Below are 17791 nucleotides of genomic sequence, written 5' to 3' on the forward strand. Positions count from 1 at the left end.
CAGCCTGGTGCCTCATGGGAGATGAACTTTGGCTGGGAAGCCCAGCCTGTAGATGAGGTTGGGGGAGCATGAAGCACCTAATCTACAACTTCCAGGAGGTACCATGTCAGCACTTTCAAATATTTCGTTTCCAGTTGAAAGGTTTTGGCCAAAATTTTCCAATTTTTGATTTATCTCTGAAACATCAAATTTTCCATAGGTGGGGGAACCACTTTCTGACCAGCTGCAGTGTTCACTAATAAATACAATATATATACACTGCTGCTTTTGCAGGTGGCTTCTGAAATGGAAGACAGTGAGGGTCACTACAGTGCTCAAAAACTATTTAGAGGGACTACCCAGGTCCTGTACACTGTAGCTTCCTGGAAAGTAAAATCTGGAAGAGATTTTTCTTGCCAAAATATGGAAAACTTCTGCAAATCTATGGACAAGTTGAGGAAATCCCAGATTGCCTCACAAAACAAGTTTCTTTCATTTCCACTTTGAAATGGCCCAAACTAATGTCCCCGCACCAACCACCCCAAAGCTTGGATCCCTACGTGACTTTCTTGGTTGATTTCAGTCTGTCTAATGGGTGAAAACAAAAGCCTGGCTTTGAATTTAAGGAAAGTACGGATCTAATCCACATTTTGCAGCATTTTCCCTCTACTAACACTGAAAAATGTTATTTTCTGCAAATTGTGCTCCTCTAGTCCCCTGCCTTTAAACTACACCTGCCAGCATAGAAGGGAATGTGCAACAACCACCTGCTTTTAAAAAGACAGTTGGCCTCTGGCTAAAACATACACAAAAGAAGGGTCACGCAAATATCCATGTGCCTGTTGCTATCGTGAGCTGTTGCTCACTTATGTGCCGGTCACACAAAGATACACGCATATTAACGATATGCACATGAGTAGTTCCCTGGGATTAGTCACATGAACAAACTTAGACACATGCAGAAGTCTTTGCAGGATCGGGACCTTGAATTGCTATCCCAGAATAGAGACAACTAGCAGGAATTGCTGAGCTCCTCAAAAAGTGTTTTAATTCTGCCATCCCAGGAATTGACGTGAATTTTTCCCATTGCTTTCACTAGACATAGGATCAAGATAAATTTGAGCAAACATCCGGTACATGGAAAATGGAGCCCTTCTGTCGGTCAGTAAAAAGCAAACATCAGCCATAAAAAAAATCTTTCTAGCAAAAATTATGAAGACTTGTCAGCTTTCAGGTTAATCAAAGATGCCATAAAATAATATATTCTGACTAATGTCTACCATTGAAAGTGAAAGATAGTTTAGTCTTGATCTCACTATGATCATGTTCCTTAAGGGACTTATGTGAAAGTTTATTAGAAAAATAAATACACCATTTAAAAAGTGAAATGGAACATGTAGTTTAGGTAATGAAATTAAATCTCACCATATACAGCAACAGCTGAAGCAAGAAGATTAGTTGTTCAATTAATTTTCCATCTTAAATAAAAAAATCTCTGTATTAAAGAGAAAATGTTTTTTATATGCCAGTTGCGTATAGAATGTATGTCCCAGATGTGAGGAGATTTTCATTAGGAACGACAAAGGTAGAAAATATAGTCTTCAGCAAATTTCAGGAAATTTCACTGCGGTCCAAATTCTTTAGCTTCCCTTTAAAAGATCATTGCCCCAAACAACACGTATGTGCCTCACACACTCATTATACACACTAGGCCTGATGCAGAACTCAGTTAAGGCAATGGAAATCGATCCGGTCACTGGAAAGGGTTGTTCACCGTGCCGTATGGGTGTGCGAAGGGGTAGGGTGCATGTCGCTTTACAGAGGGCAGGATTTGGCTGTCAGTGCAGTGCCGAGCCAGCGAACGTTGCATGTGTTGCACCGTCTCCGGAATTGCACGGGAAGCACTGGGACTTGCAGGCAAACCTCTTATAGATGTGTATGTTCTAAGGCAGGATGGGACCACTAATCTGCCCGCCTGCATAACCCACGCCACAGAACTTTCCTGGAACAAGCCCTGTGGAACTAGAGTGTATCTTTGAGAAAAACATGCCGAGGCACATCTCCGTCTTCCTGGTACACTGGTCTGCACCAGCAGCAAGTTACACTCCCCGAGCACTGGCCCAGCGCTGCTGGCTGGAACGTCCCTCAGGGATGGAACCAAGGCTGCACCCATTCCCCACTCCTCCCTGCCCCCTGCTCCAGGGTGGGAGTGAGGGAGCACTCACCCGAGGCACCTGGACCCAAGGCCCTGCTAGTTCACAGGGAGCTGCAATGGGATTTCTTTGCTTCCTCCCTTCTGCTCCCTGCACAGATGTGTAATCCAAGCCCAGCAGGTATGGAGGCAGACTCCCTGCTGCAGGATGCTTAGAAACTAGGAATACAGCTGAGCTCGCTTAAAGATAAAGGGCCACATTGTGCCCTGCACACTCCGGACCTTTCAGTGAGACTACCGGCAACGCTAGCGTCCTTCTGTGCCTGAGGAAGAGGGGCAGAAACTGGCCCAAAGCGGCCGACTGTTTGCCTGTTACGCAATTCCACTGAGATGGGACAGCTGTTTTCTCCGTCATCCTCTTGTGTAGCTGGACAGAGCAGCGTTGGGCTCAGTATTATAAAGGTCCTGTGCTGAAGCAAATCCCCCTCCGCTAGGCACCATTGGTGTTTTGAAGACAACAGCTAAATGAACAGCGGTTATAAAGCAAGAGATATTTTCCCCCAAAGTTATTTAAACCATCACTATTTAAGGAGCCTCCTTCTGCTCTCAGCTCTGTAGGCAACACTGCCAGGCATTACCCTGGTTCTTGACTTGGGAACGTTGAATTGATATCACTGCATTAGACAAGACCATCTATCTGCCTAGACCCCCAGATGGCCCCATCACCCGGCTAAGGATTTGCCTGCACCACTGACATTCAAGGCAATTTCACTTTCCCTACGGAAAGCGGAGAAGAGGCTTTGGATACTGTTGTGCTCCTTACCAATACAACAACACTCACAGGAAAATGAAACCGAAGCAGCTGGATGTGTTTAAGTGGATAATTGTTATTCCTGTTCCTCAAGACTTTTAGAGGCTCTGACTGGGATTTGGGGGGGCCCATTTTGATAGACACGGTGCACCTATATGTAGACTTGGCAGAATTGAAGTGTTTTATGCACTTTTTGATGGATAACATTGATGTCTATTTTAAGCATTTTTTTCCTGATTTTGATCCATTTAAATTTCCACAGTTGCGCAAAATTATGAGGTTTAAACATTTTATTTGATTTTTCTTGATTTCAATTTTCACAACTGTAGGAAACTGGAAGGGGTCAGACAATAAGGTGAGGAGCGGTCAGGCAAAAATATTTAATTACAGTAGACGGGGAGATTCAAAGAGCTCCTGCTTTATAGCTTTTGAAACACAAACTGTCAAGATCACACGTCAAAATATGCACCATCAATATCCTTAAATTAAACTTCAACAAGTTCTCAAGGAGCATTTTTCTTACTTTGCCTAGCTGTCAATTTTGATTAACGATGGAAATACTTTATTCACCAGGGTCTGGTGAAATCGACGTTTGCCAATAAAAATCTAACCCTTCCAAGCCAACGTATATGTAACAAAGAGTCAGTCAGCGCACCAAGGAGGCAGTTGTACATATGACAAGAGAACAGTAAGTGGATAACAATGGATCCACCTCTGGTGTCCCTTTATTAGCCTGAGGCTTTGCTATCCAGAGCTAAGCCTCCTATATAAAGCGATCTGAACTCTTGCTGCCACTTCTCTTCCAACACCCCAAAGTTACACACCGTATTAGTTGTACGGAGTTAGCACACAAAAGCCTTATTTCATGCTTATTATGCATGAGACGTTTCCTGCCACATAAAAGGAAGTGGTTCCTGATGTGCTTTATTCAGAATCCAAAGGAAAATGTCAACCAGCACTTTCTACTGGTTATCAATTTAAATACAAGTCTTTTGCATTTAAAGAAAAGCTCTTGATTGTTTTTCCAAATCAAATCAAATATCTTATTTCCTTTCAAGTGGTCAATCTCAGCCACATTAGCCATGTATTAGCATTCAACAGCATTCAAACCCAGCAGGGAAGGAGCCTTACAATGGGAAGACCCTCGCTGAGTGAATGACCAGGCCTGTAATGACAGTTATCATTTAAACCTCATTCAGAATCTCTCAATGCCGACACATAGGCTGTGATTACCTTTGTGAACAAAGAAGCAGGTTTATTAGCAAGTTTAGTGCACTGGTGTCTTTTAAAGGAAAGCAAGAGGTACATTTCTCCTCATCCCCATGGAGTAGAGAGTTTGGGGAAACTGTTAACCCTTAAATGTGTGCTCTCTGGGCTCTTGAAATAACGCTTAACCAAATGACCACTCGCCCACACTGAGATGCCTGGGGGTGGCTGTGGGGTGCCACTTGAATGGGAGCAGAAATATAAACCCAAGCAAAATTGGTTCTAATTTCTATAATATCACAGTCGTGGAGGAGAGGGAGGGGTTAAAAATAGAGGATAGACAACATCACTCAATGATCCATATCTAATCGCGTTCCAGTCAGCTGGGAGACTTCACCAGCCTGTCGTTTGCAGAGTCACACATTAATACAGCTCAGTTGTGAAGACATGGGCTCATATAACCCACAACGCTGCACTCTGCTTACAAAGTGTGAGAGAGGCAGCCATTGCAGAGGTAATAATTGGAGATATACCAATCTCCTAGAACTGGAAGGGACCTTGAAAGGTCATCGAGTCCAGCCCCCTGCCTTCACTTGACTCACAACCCTGGGTTTAGCAGGCAACCACACCTTGTGATTCTGTTGTGCACTGGGGAGGGGCAGAGTTACAGCAAGGGCTGTTGGAAACAAAAATTAAAACAGTTCTGCGCAAGTGTGGAGCCCTGAGCAAGCTTCCTGCACCGTCCCCGTGGAGTGACCGTCAGTTGCATTGCAGCAGGATTGGTAAGAATTTCAGCACATGGCTCTTGCTCAGCAGCATCTCACTGCTGGAACAGGAGTCTTGCTAGCCCTTCCCCTGGTGGATGGGGTAAAATCCATGAGCAGAGTGTTAGAAATCTGACTGGGGACTATTCCAGATGGAAGTAATGGATCCTTTGTGATTATCCAACAGATACAAGACACCCTGAGCTTGGCTCAATCCAACTCAATTAAAGTCAAGGCAAGTCCTCTGATGGTGGACTTAAAGGTGAATTGGATCACACCCCCTGTGCCTATAGATAAAAGAAGAAGAAAAAGGAAACCGAAATGAAATTTGGGTCAGCTTGAAATGGATTCTGGGCAGAACTGGTTAAAAAATTGAAATTCAACATTTTTCAATAAAAATAATGGAACAAATTTTATCCAAACTGTGTGTTAAATTTTCTCATTCTTGACATGTGCCGACTCTGGGTAATATGCTTGTGACCCAAGGACCATGAGATGCCAACTGGCGGGCACAGGAGTACATAGAGACATATAAGGGTATAGGGACCGCCTTGGTTCACAATATTCTTGCTCACTATCATTTGAATCTCTGTTTTTTGATAACAAACTTACTCTTGTTTTCACTATAAATATATCTGAGTGCTATGTGGAGTGAGATCCTGTATGCTGCTATTCCTTTGCGAGTAGCATGTATGAGAGCTCTGCAAATGTTTGGTGGAACAGGGGCTGGGCAGCTCAGAGGGATGCTCAGAGGACTGGGGGAGGCGGGTGCCTACCACTCACCCGTACCGAGAGAGCAAGGCCTGCAGATGCCTGGAAAGCAGTACTTGTGCTGCTGGAGGCTGGTGGTTTCAGGGAGCTGACATCCAGCAGGCACAGACAAGACTTGCTTGTGCAAAGAGAAGGTGGTACCAAGGTGCCTCACAACCTTGGGTACTCACGGAAAGTGTCACAACACTGCTTGACGAAAACCTTGATTGATCAATCTACACCTCTGTGCTAATGAGGGAGGGGCCTATGCAATCTGTTGTGTGACATGAACAGGAATGATAGGAAGGAGGAAGAGACTTTGAACAATGACCATGTCCCAAGGAAAGAATGGGCAGCCAGGCTGATCTGAGAGGGTCACGTATGCCATGGGAAAACTCAGAGACAGCGGTCTAGATGGCAGCAGAGTAGGAGTGTTCGAAGTGAAGCTGTGGAGTGCCTCATAGCCCCAGGTGCTAAGCACCCCCAGCTTCCCCTGAAATTTGGTTGGTTACCAGGAATTCACACAAGCCATTGATGTGACTATACTCAGCATTCTTTGCGCCTGGCCGGAAGTCAATAGCAGACTTTCCAGTTACTTCAAAGGGCTTAGGATCAGGCCCTTTCTGAGTTATACCTTCTTTTTCACGCTTTAAAGTAAGAGTTCCTGCACTTACATGGCTTCACCCCAACCTTTCTCCCCATCCTAGGCTGCTAGCAATTCTGCATGGCTCTTGCTTCGTACTGTATTACCAATCAGAGTCACAGGCATCTGCTGCCAAGGAAGTAGGAAAACACCACCAGGGTGACACGTTCTGATTTCAAACAGAAATGGGCCTGAGCTGTGGTCTAAACTACTCCAAAATACAACATAAGAATGTCCAGACTGGGTCAGACCAAAGGTCCGTCCAGCCCAGTGTCCTGTCTTCCGACAGTGGCCAATGTACAAACCCCATTCAGAGGTTTCTCACGCCCATGGGCCTGTGAGGAGCAGCAGAACCTGAGGGTGCTTGAATCTGGCATTCCACTTTATCCCCAGCTTTAATTTAAAAACTCTTTAATGATCCCTTGGCACACAACTTTGATTAGCCTTTCCTAATGGGAATTGTGTGGTTGAGGTATTCTGTGTCACTCAGCTTCCCCTTGCCATCACGCATGGGAAGTTCCAGACACAATGGCGCTGTGACCATGGCAGTCACCAATGGCACCGTGGTAGATTATTTGATGTTCTAGGCTTGTTTCTTGGCTCATTCGTTCATGTCACAGAGGCACCGGTATCATGTTTTGCAACGTTTCAATCCTTGCCTGCCACGGCACTTCCAAGCTAAGGAATAATCCTGCAGTTGGATCCCTGTGGGCAGATACACCCACACAGAGCAGGTAAAGTAGATTGAAACAGGGGAAGACACACTCACTGCAAGATAAAGGGGCTGGGGTCGAGAGGGAAACTCGTGATTACCCAAGCTGGAGACAGGCGGGGGAGGGTCTCTATCCGCTTTTAGTGAAGGAAGGAGAGCTGCATTGCCCCCATTCCCTCCTAATTTAACTCTTGCCTGCGTGCATCTAACTGCAGGATCGTGGCCTAAAACATTGCAAACTGCTAAACTTTGCCAATTCTTTCTCCATGCGACGTAACCTGGAGTGGATTGGGAGCAATAGCCTTTAGCAGAAATTTGCATGCCTTTGGAGGAATTCGATTTTTTATTAATTTTCGCTTCTTAATTGAAGAGTGAGACAGAAGCAATGTGTTCCTAGGAGATTAATGCAAGCAACAGGGACATTGCCAGGCCTGGAGCCACTTCCGCAGTGCTATAATTCTCACACATCTACTGCCTGTCATCTTGTCTTTAAAAAATGGAACTTACTAAAAACCACAGTCCACTCCTCTCAGGAGGTCAAGGTCTCCCATCCGCCAGCTGCTCACAAGACTCCATTTGTGTCCGGGGCAGGCAGACGGCAAAGCCTACAAAAGAAGCAGCTGTTCGGGGATAAATATTGACCTGGCTGTGTGGTTTAGCCTTCAGGCTGGCCCCGTTCTGTTGTCTGACTGAGTACAGATATTAACTTTCTGCAAGAACAGAATTCATTAAAGAATAATGATAACAAAGTAATTTCTTTGGGCCTGATTTTCAGAGGGGCTCACTCCTGATGTCAGGAGGAGTCATAGGTGCTCAGAGTCTCAGAAAAATCAGGCCACTTGTTTACATATTACAACAAGGGAGTCAGCTTTCTTGTCAGTTTACATTGTGTAGATCCTGCTGTACACAACGCTGTTCTTTGCTGGTCATCAAAGACATTTCTTACAAGGTCTAGGATCTTCTGAAGCATGTACCGTAACCTTAACTATAGGCAACACTTAATTCTCTGCATATAACTTGAGTCAGAAGAGATAAATAAATTACAACCATGGAATTGTTACTGAAGACCTTCATGATACTGGGGTAGAATGACCCAAAAGAAAACCGCCAATGGATCATTGCCTGACAATGATTTCAAAAAGTAGTCAAACTGACAGTGAAATCTTCATCCCGATCCTTCTCTAAAATACCTACATGTTTGGGAACCATATTAAGTCAAGCCTTGTTCCTTCTCCACCTTATCTTGACAATATGCTGTTCTTGGGACCAACAAGTAGAAAATGTAACATAGCAAAGGATCTCTGCAAGAAGAATGTGTTTGGCACAATGAAATTACACCTGTAGATCTGCCTTGCTGCTACGACTGGTCAAACATTTTCAAACCAAACATTTTTCCATTGAAAAGTGGGATTTCATCAAAAATCAAATGTTCCCCAGGACCTCCTGTGAAGCACTGTGGTGCTCAGTTGGATGCAGAGATGAATGTCAAACCATCCTGAAATGAAACGCTTCATTTTGGGCCAATAAACCAAACTGAAACATGGCAACAATTCTGAATCAATTTGTTTTTGAATGTTTTATTCCACAACAAGTTTTGATATTTTGACTTTTTGCCCTGATTTGTTATAAAAACAAGTGTCAACATACCAGAATTTCTCATGGGATGCCAATTTTATTCCTCAGCCAGCTCTAGTAGGTGCTGATACATCTAATTACTCTTTGACAGCTTCTGAGATGCTCATTAAGAATATCTCTAATATACCAGTTCCTGAAGCTTCTCTAAGTTTGCTCACTCAGAGTCTCTTAGGCTATACATGTAAATAAGCAAAGTTCATTTATTTGCAGCCCATCAGATCTGAAGGGCCTGGGGAGTATGTTTGTGTTTGCACAATTAACTCTCTGTTTATCAACACTGGTTTATCCCCTGCATAGGATCAGGCTGGCGAGAGATGTTTTAAAGCACTTGATTTTTAAAAGTTATGTGTGAGTGCAGGTCTCTGGTGGTCCGACTGCCTCTCCTCTACAGATAGAAAATAGATTCTGGTGTCATGACTACTAGTGGTGTAATCCCACCATAAAGATCCTCCCTTATAGACACGCCAAACCATGCTCAAACACCATCTGAGCCATCCAGCTTCCTATGCCCTCATCCTGCAGCATCCAAACCTCCTGCAACACAATCCTCAGAACATGGCCTTCCATTGCTCATCACATGGCACCCCTGTACATAGTCAGTGCGTATATGCCCCCTATGAAACACTCAGCTATTTCAGCATTCCCTTTTCTATGCAACACCTGCCACCCATGGCCTCACCCCATGAGACACGAACATCCATGTGAATTTCACCTCCCCCATCACATGATGAAAGTCATTAACATGTTGATTCCAGCACATACTCAGCCTTTGAGCGGCCCTGGCATGAGAAGGAATATAATTGAAGGGACTGCCAGATTCTCTAGTCCAGTGGTTCTCAAACTGTGGGTTGGGACCCCAAAGTCAATCACAACCCCATTTTAATGGATTTGCCAGGGCTGGTGTTAGACTTGCTGGGACCTAGGGCAATCCATGATGTTATTACAATATTGCTAAATACAATAGCAATATTACAAATGATGATGATAATTTTTAATTTTTTCTTCCATTTCACATGTGATCATTTATACACCCATTTCCCTCAGCTATCCTGCGCCTTCTGGACCATGTCCTATATTGTATGTAGCTATGTCGGTCCCAGGATATTAGAGAGACGATGTGGGGGAGGTGATATCTTCCATTGGACCAACTTCTGTCGGTGAGAGACAAGCTCAGAAGCTCCGGGGTGTGGATTTAGTGATACCAACAGAGGGCTGCGGTACAGACCGAGCCTTATTCTTGTCTTTAATAAATTATTTACAAGCTGTTTTGCTGACAGACTGGCACTGCCACTCCTAGTTGAATCTTGCACATTATTCTAGCACTAGGCTGTGATGAGGACACCACTGTGCTAGGTGCCAGTAGATTACTGAGGATTTAACCATGCCATAGAAAGAGCTGAGGGCTGATTTCCATTTTGTGAGCTGCCGTAGCACTTTGAAATGGAACATCAATAATTCCTGGGGAAAGAACCTATGCAGAGATCTGTCAGCTCAATGCCAACTGTACAAAATTAAAATCAAGCCATTGTCTGGACATTGGTCTTTCCGTGAGGAGAAGTGTGAGCGAAAGAGTGTGACTGACAGCCATAAAATCCAGAAAATTGTGCCACATGTTACTGAACTTCTGCCTGTGCATCTCTTTGCTACATAGTTCACATCAGGGATCACAGCATGCCTAGATCAGGCTTAATTGTACAGGTAAACAAACCGGCCCGGCCCGCCAGGGCTTTCCCTACACAAGCGGTGACCCCAGTTTGAGAAACACTGTGATACATTAACAAAAAGATCTCTATGGCGGGTGTTCCAATAAAATAAGAGATTAAGTTTAGGGTACATACAGTAATTGAGCTGGTTAAATCATACTATTCACTTCGTATACTTTAGATATCTACAGTTACATATATATGAAGACACACACACTGACACATTACAGGTAATGTGCCTGTTGAAGCACATATGATCTTTCCTGAGAAGGTGCTGAAGCTGCTAACCCTTATGACCTCATCTTCCTTGTGTATTACATAGACATACCTTTTATTGGACCAACTTCTGTTGGTGGAAGAACAAACTTTCCAGTTACACCGAGCTCCTCTTCAGGTCTGGAAAAGGAAACAGAGTGACTGAGCGAAATACAAGTTGAGACCGATTGGTAAAAAGAAAGAGGCAGTCACTTGAAGTGAGCAATTGGGGGTTAGAGCAGGGGTCGGCAACCTTTCAGAAGTGGTGTGTGAGTCTTCATTTATTCACTCTCATTTAAGGTTTCGCATGCCTGTCGTACATTTTAACGTTTTTAGAAGGTCTCTTTCTATAAGTCTGTAATATATAACTAAACTATTGTTGTATGTAAAGTAAATAAGGTTTTTAAAATGTTTAAGAAGCTTCATTTTAAATTAAATTAAAATGCAGAGCTCCCTGGACCGGTGGCCAGGACCTGGGCAGTGTGAGTGCTGCTGAAAATCAGCTCGTGTGCCGCCTTCGGCACCCGTGCCATAGGTTGCCTACCCCCGGGTTATATTATCATCATAAAGGGTTTAAATGTGCAATTAAGAGTAGCAGGCAGTGTGGTGTGCTACAAATTGTTGTAATGAACTATAAAACCAGTGCCTCTGTGAAGTCCATGGTTTTTGGTGTCCAGCGGAGTTAGGAATTAAAGGGTGTGTCTGCAGTACAACACCTGCCTCTGGCCAGCGTCAGTTGGCTCAGGCTGGGACTGCAGGGCTATAAAATTGCACAAGCCTGGAGAGAATCATAGAAGATCAGGGTTGGATCATAGAAGATCAGGAGGTATCTAGTCCAACCCCCTGCTCAAAGCAGGACCAACCCCAACTAAATCATCCCAGCCAGGGCTTTGTCAAGCCGGGACTTAAAAACCTCTAAGGAAGGAGACAGCTACACTGCAATTTTATATCCCTGCAGCCGAGCCTCACAAGCCGTAGTCGGCTGACGTGGACCTGCTGGGGGTGTTTTATGGCAGTGTAGACAGACCCTAAGTGCCTTTTGAAGGTGTTGCACAGGGTTCCACTGAGGACAAGAATTGCAAGATCAGATACAGACTGATCACTTTGTGAAAAGTGTTCATTCGTGGGTCATTTTGTTGTTGTTGCCTTTTATCATTTTTCTATGTGAGTTCATTCGAGAGTATAGTGCTTGTCTTCTTTCCTCTAAGTAGTTGTTATCAGGGCATTCGATGCTCTGGATGAGGTACACCACATGTGATAAGAATGTGTAGGACCCACAAAGCTTGAAAGGTGTGTTGTGGTGGGTACCGATCATCATAGTAGTGGAGATATGGCCACTGGGTTTTGCAGCTGTTGTTCTGGCAGAATCTGGTGCCGCTTTGCAGGGCTGGCCCCAGGCACCAGCGAAGGAATCAGGTGCCTGGGGCAGCCAATAGAAAGGGGCGGCACTCCGTCCGGTGTTGGGCCAGTATGTCCAGGTCTTTGGCGGCAATTTGGCAGCAGGTCCTGCACACCCTCTCGTTCTCTTCGGCGGCACTTCGGCAGCAGCTCAATCGGGGGGGGGGTTCCTTCACCACTTGGGGCGGCAAAAAAGCTGGAGTCGGCCCTGCTGCTTTGAGTTGGTGTGTGCTAGTCTGTGGGGAACTTGCTTCTGATAACGAGCTTGGTGAGACTAGGGAGTTGTTTGAAGGCCAGAAGACCGGGGAAAGATTTATTTCAGGATGTGGTCCCCATCATATATGGTTATAACTCTTTGATGATGCTCTGTATGGGTCCTAGTATGAGGTGGCAGCAACAAACTCAAACTGCACCACACCTTGAAAAGGCAAGCCTGGGAACTTAAATTCAGAACTCTAGTAGACACCAAAAACCATGGGTTTAAACAGGTTTTAACACATTCTAGTAATGGTTTTATGGCCCATTACAATTAGTAACACAGCACACTGCCTGCTACCCTTTGTTGCACACTTCAAACCCCTTTGGGCATAATGATCTAACTCCCAACCGCTCACTTCAAATGACCACTTCCTTCTGCCTAACAATCTGTTCCAATTTGTATTTAGCTCAGACACTTTGCTTCCTTCCCCAGGCCCAACGAAGAGCTCCAGGTAGCTCGAAAACTTGGCCCTTCTACCAACAGAAGTTGGGCCAATATAAAATATTATCTTATTCACCTTCTCTCTTTCATATCCTGGAACCAACACAGCTTCAACACTGCAACTCAATGTAATAGACACTTTCTTCAATTAGCTTTTGTGGTGGGAGTTGTAAAATACACATCAATATACATTTTTGTTTGTCTCCTTTTCCGTATTTCTCCTTTGTGGGAGAACAATCAGAAGATCTGAGGCATGCAAGAGTTTTGTCTCCAAAGAAATCAGCTATAACATTTTCACAAGGCAAATTGTGGCAGTCTCTTCAATTTTCACTTGTCTCCGTTGCTATATAAGCAAAGTTTGAGTGATATAGGCCTGAGAATTTGTCAACAATAAAGTCACTTCTGTAATGTATGAAATACTCAGAAGATAGAACTGAAAGGAAATTGGTTATGGGCGACCTTTTCATAGAGCATTGGTGAGCTCAGAGCAAAACCAAAGCATATGGTACAAAGAACCAGCATCAGAAGAAAACTTACGAGAGGGGGAAGCAATCTCTTTAAGCTAATTTGCTTCTATGTAACACATTAAAAGTAATCAGTGATGGTGTTTTTTCATTAGAACTGCCAAGTTTATCATGTTTTTCTACAGATCTCTTGTCAGGAGTGCCAATGTTCACTCTATATTTCAATCACTTTGGTTCATTGCATCATAAACTTTTTAACACACTGAATTGCAAAATATGCCCCAGGATTATTCATTGTTGAAATAATAGTCTTATGCTTAGTGCATTGGGGGAGAATAAGGTATTCCACACACACAGGGCTCCGATTCCTTTTCTGAATACTCTATTCTCTATTACACAACAAACATTTCTCCTACAGACATGAATAAGACGCCATGTTAGAAAAGTTAAAAAAAACCCATAATTTAATATTGTTAAAGTATATGTGTAAGTTGTTCTCAAAAAGCTCTCACCTGTAACCGGGCTGACACTTCTCCTGTCTTGCCTCAGTTCATTTTCACTTTTTGACTGTAGTGTTCTGGAAAGAAATGGGGAGATTCCCCCCTAGATGACTCTATGGTATATAAAGCATTTGCCCAGAGACACTGAGATAAATATACATTGTGCAAACAGGATGTTAGGAGTCATTAAAAAGAGGATAGAGAATAAGACTGAGAATATATTATTGCCCTTATATAAATCCATGGTACGCCCACATCTCGAATACTGTGTACAGATGTGGTCTCCTCACCTCAAAAAAAATATTCTAGCACTAGAAAAGGTTCAGAAAAGGGCAACTAAAATGATTAGGGGTTTGGAGAGGGTCCCATATGAGGAAAGATTAAAGAGGCTAGGTCTCTTCAGCTTGGAAAAGAGGAGACTAAGGGGGGAATATGATAGAGGTATATAAAATCATGAGTTGATGTCGAGAGAGTGAATAAATAAAAGTTTTTTACTTATTCCCATAATACAAGAACTAGGGGGGTCACCAAATGAAATTAATAGGCAGCAGGTTTAGAACAAATAAAAGGAAGTTCTTCTTCACGCAGCGCACAGTCAACTTGTGGAACTCCTTGCCTGAGGAGGTTGTGAAGGCTAGGACTATAACAGCGTTTAAAAGAGAACTGGATAAATTCATGGTGGTGAAGTCCATAAATGGCTATTAGCCAGGATGGGGAAAGAATGGTGTCCCTAGCCTCTGTTCGTCAGAGGATGGAGATAGATGGCAGGAGAGAGATCACTTGATCATTGCCTGTTAGGTTCACTCCCTCTGGGGCACCTGGCATTGGCCACTGGTGGTAGACAGATACTGGGCTAGATGGACCTTTGGTCTGACCCGGTATGGCCGTTCTTATGTTCTTATTAAAAGGCCTCATCAGGTGTTATTCACTAGTGTTCTCTTCTGGAGTTGGATTTTTGCTAAACCAGGGATCCCAGTGTTAACCCAGGGATCCCAGTGATGCAGCTGGAAAGCAATAATGTTGGCCTGGATCAGTTGTGCTCATGACAAATCTCTGCAAAGAGGTCCCCACATTGTCCCATCAAGCAGGCTGGGATTTTCCACCCCATGGAACATGGTGTGGAGCCTGCGTTCAATCCCAATGGACCCCAGGAGCTCTGCAGAGGCAATGCTTCCATGGTGACTCTGGTCCCCAAGCCCCTCTTCCCAACAGTTATGGGGGCAGAGGAGGTCTCCATGCAAAATTCAGCTAGGGTGACCAGATAGTAAGTGTGAAAAATCTGCATGGGGGGTGGCAGGTAATAGGCACCCATGTAAGAAAAAGTCCTGAATATCAGACCCTCCTTATAAAATTGGGTCATCTGGTTGCCATAAATTTAGCCCCTGGTGGTTTTAACATTTCAGGGAAGTCTCCACAGCATTGGAGAGGGGATGATGCACATTCATCCCCACCTGCCGAAACATACCATTGGTTAGCCTCCTTCTCCTTTGGCTTCCACCTCCTTCCTGTGTGGTGCGCTCAGTCATGGAATGCCCTCTGCAAGGTTTGTAGAATGGGGAACAGTGCTGTGGAGGCAGGTACCACCACCTGCTTTTCCTGGAAGGTGGGGAGATCCGGGTGTGGAAAGCCCGATCTGCAACCCTGATTTGGGGACATGATTCAAGTCTTTGAATGGTAAGTGACTCCAGGCCACCTTGTGATACATGAAGGAAGAGGGCTTCCAGAATTCATTCAACCCTGCTGTTGAATTAAATATACTCTGAATCTGTTTGCCAATCTCAGATGGAAGGAGATTGGCTGTCCTCCCATTTTTTGTTGGCCTTCATTTGGCTAATCAATGAATGTGGGAGTGGAGTCCAGAATGGGAGGCTCCTTAGGACACTTTCTCAATGACTGGACCTGCTTTCACTAAACATTTGAGTCAGTGGATATTAATTGGGTGCTGTCAGATGGTAAAATTGGGGTCAGTGGGATCATCCCGGGTAAGTTTTTGCCCAGAGATGATAGAGAACTGAAAAAGAATGTCCTACAAGTGGGGGAGGAAATGCCATGGGTTCATGATTTGGGGGTTGGTGATCTCATCTGCATAAAGTGAAAGCAGATTATTAATTTGTCACATTCTAATTTTTTCTGTACTACTGAGGGTAACGTTTTTGTACTGCAGTGGTGAATGGAGCAGGTTACGTGGATATATTTGACGTGTCCCTTTCCTGGGGAAAAGGATTAAGAAATTGGTGCCTAACTTTGTTACTGCTTTTAGGAGCTGCCCACAAGTATGAGTCCAGCTGAAGCCCTGTTTCTCACAACAGCAAAGAGAGAGCCCTATTCTATCAAATCAAAGCCTGTTTCTAACTCAACACTGAGAACTCATTAGTCTGAGGGAAAGGGATTTGCCTTAGAAATGGAGGTGGTGTACAACAGTCCATTTCAATTAGAAAAAAGTTCAGATGAGGAAAACCTTCCTAAAATACAGCTAAATTGGCCTTCATCATTAAGGGAGGGAAGAATCTTGTGTGTGTGTGCCAGGCCAGAACTTTCACTACAAAACTGGGATTTTACAGAGTTTAAGAAATAACAGAAGTAAGGATAAGGCCATGCCTACACTACAGAGTTAAGTTGGCTTAAGTTACATCGACGCGCATAACCTGCTGTAATGACATCACTTGTGCATGTTCACACAACACTGCATGTGTCACTGGAGAGCATCCACAGTTGGTGCTCTAGCACCGACAGAGAGAACAGTGCCCTGTGGGTATCTATCCCATGGTGCAAATCACCACCTTCGCCCACTAGGAGTTCAGGGAATGATTGCAGTGCATCATGTGTATTAGAGGGCTTTCCCTTCAGCCTCTCCCCTGGTTCTTGTCATGCAGACAGAAAGCAGAAGAGCAGAAGTCTGAAGTGTAGACAATGTGATGTTTATTGGGGTTAGTTTCCAGCAAACATGTTTCATAACTGACACCACAGAGGCTTGTTTCTCAGTGTCTCGTCCTCCCTTCCCCCTCAGGAGGCATAATTATACCTGCAATGCAGGACCTCAGTCCCACCCCTTACAACTTAGGGTCATGTTCCATTTTGGTTCTGGGGTCTTCATCCCACCTCTTTGTACCCCATGGGAGGGGTCAGGAGTGAGGTTCTGCTCTAGTCAGGGTTGGGCATTTCTTTGGTCTTGTAATGTTTTATACCTTCCCCCCAAAGTCCCTCCCGACTGGTTGCTTGACTTTGGCTTGAGATGGGGTTGAGGCAACCTGAAAGTGTGCTCTGAGGAACATGTTCACTGCTCCTATCTGTTCCCACTGTCCTAACAAATCCAGCTGACTGGGCAGAAGCAACATCTCAGTGTCTTTTATACTAATATGTGTAAACAAGGGACATAGTATCAAAAAGTCAAACCCAAAATTCTATCCCAGGCTAACAAACAGATCTAGATACTAACAATGTAGGTGGATCCTATGATGCAGCTTTGTCCATTCCATAGTTCCCAGGGCTTCCAACCGTACTATGCGCCATTTTTAAACTGCCCCCATAAACTCTGCACCTGCCATCTCTGCCTGAACGCATAGATCCTGAATTGTTTACCAGCCTTGTGATAAACATTATGAACACAACGCAGCTGATGCTGCAGTATTTCATGAGCTGTGAATCTGAACAGGAATCCCTGGTACCTGCCCAGCTATGTGCCATGGAAACAATTCAAGAATGATGTTGGCATTCATGGAGCAGCTGAACATGGTGGACCATCGCTATTGGTCTCGGGAAACAAGCAACAAGTGGTGGGATTGGATTATGATGCAGGTATGCGATGATGCAAAGCGGCAGCAGAAACCACCTTCCTTGAACTCTGTACAGAGCTCGCGCCGATCCTGGCGCAAGGACATAAAAATGAGAGCTGCGCTAACAGTGGAAAAGCATGTGGCAATCGCTGTGCAGAAGCTGGCAACTCCAGATTGATACTGGGCAGCTGCAAATCAGTTTGGAGTTGGAAGGCCACCATGGGGGTTGCAGTGATGCAAGTGTGGAGGGCCATTAATCACCTCCTGTTACAAGGACTGTGATGCTGGACAATGTGCAGGAAATAGTGGATGGCTTTGCAGGAATGGGATTCCCTAACTGCAGTGG

This window comes from Mauremys reevesii, linkage group 4 (assembly GCF_016161935.1).
Source record: "Mauremys reevesii isolate NIE-2019 linkage group 4, ASM1616193v1, whole genome shotgun sequence".
Taxonomy (NCBI): domain Eukaryota; kingdom Metazoa; phylum Chordata; order Testudines; family Geoemydidae; genus Mauremys; species Mauremys reevesii.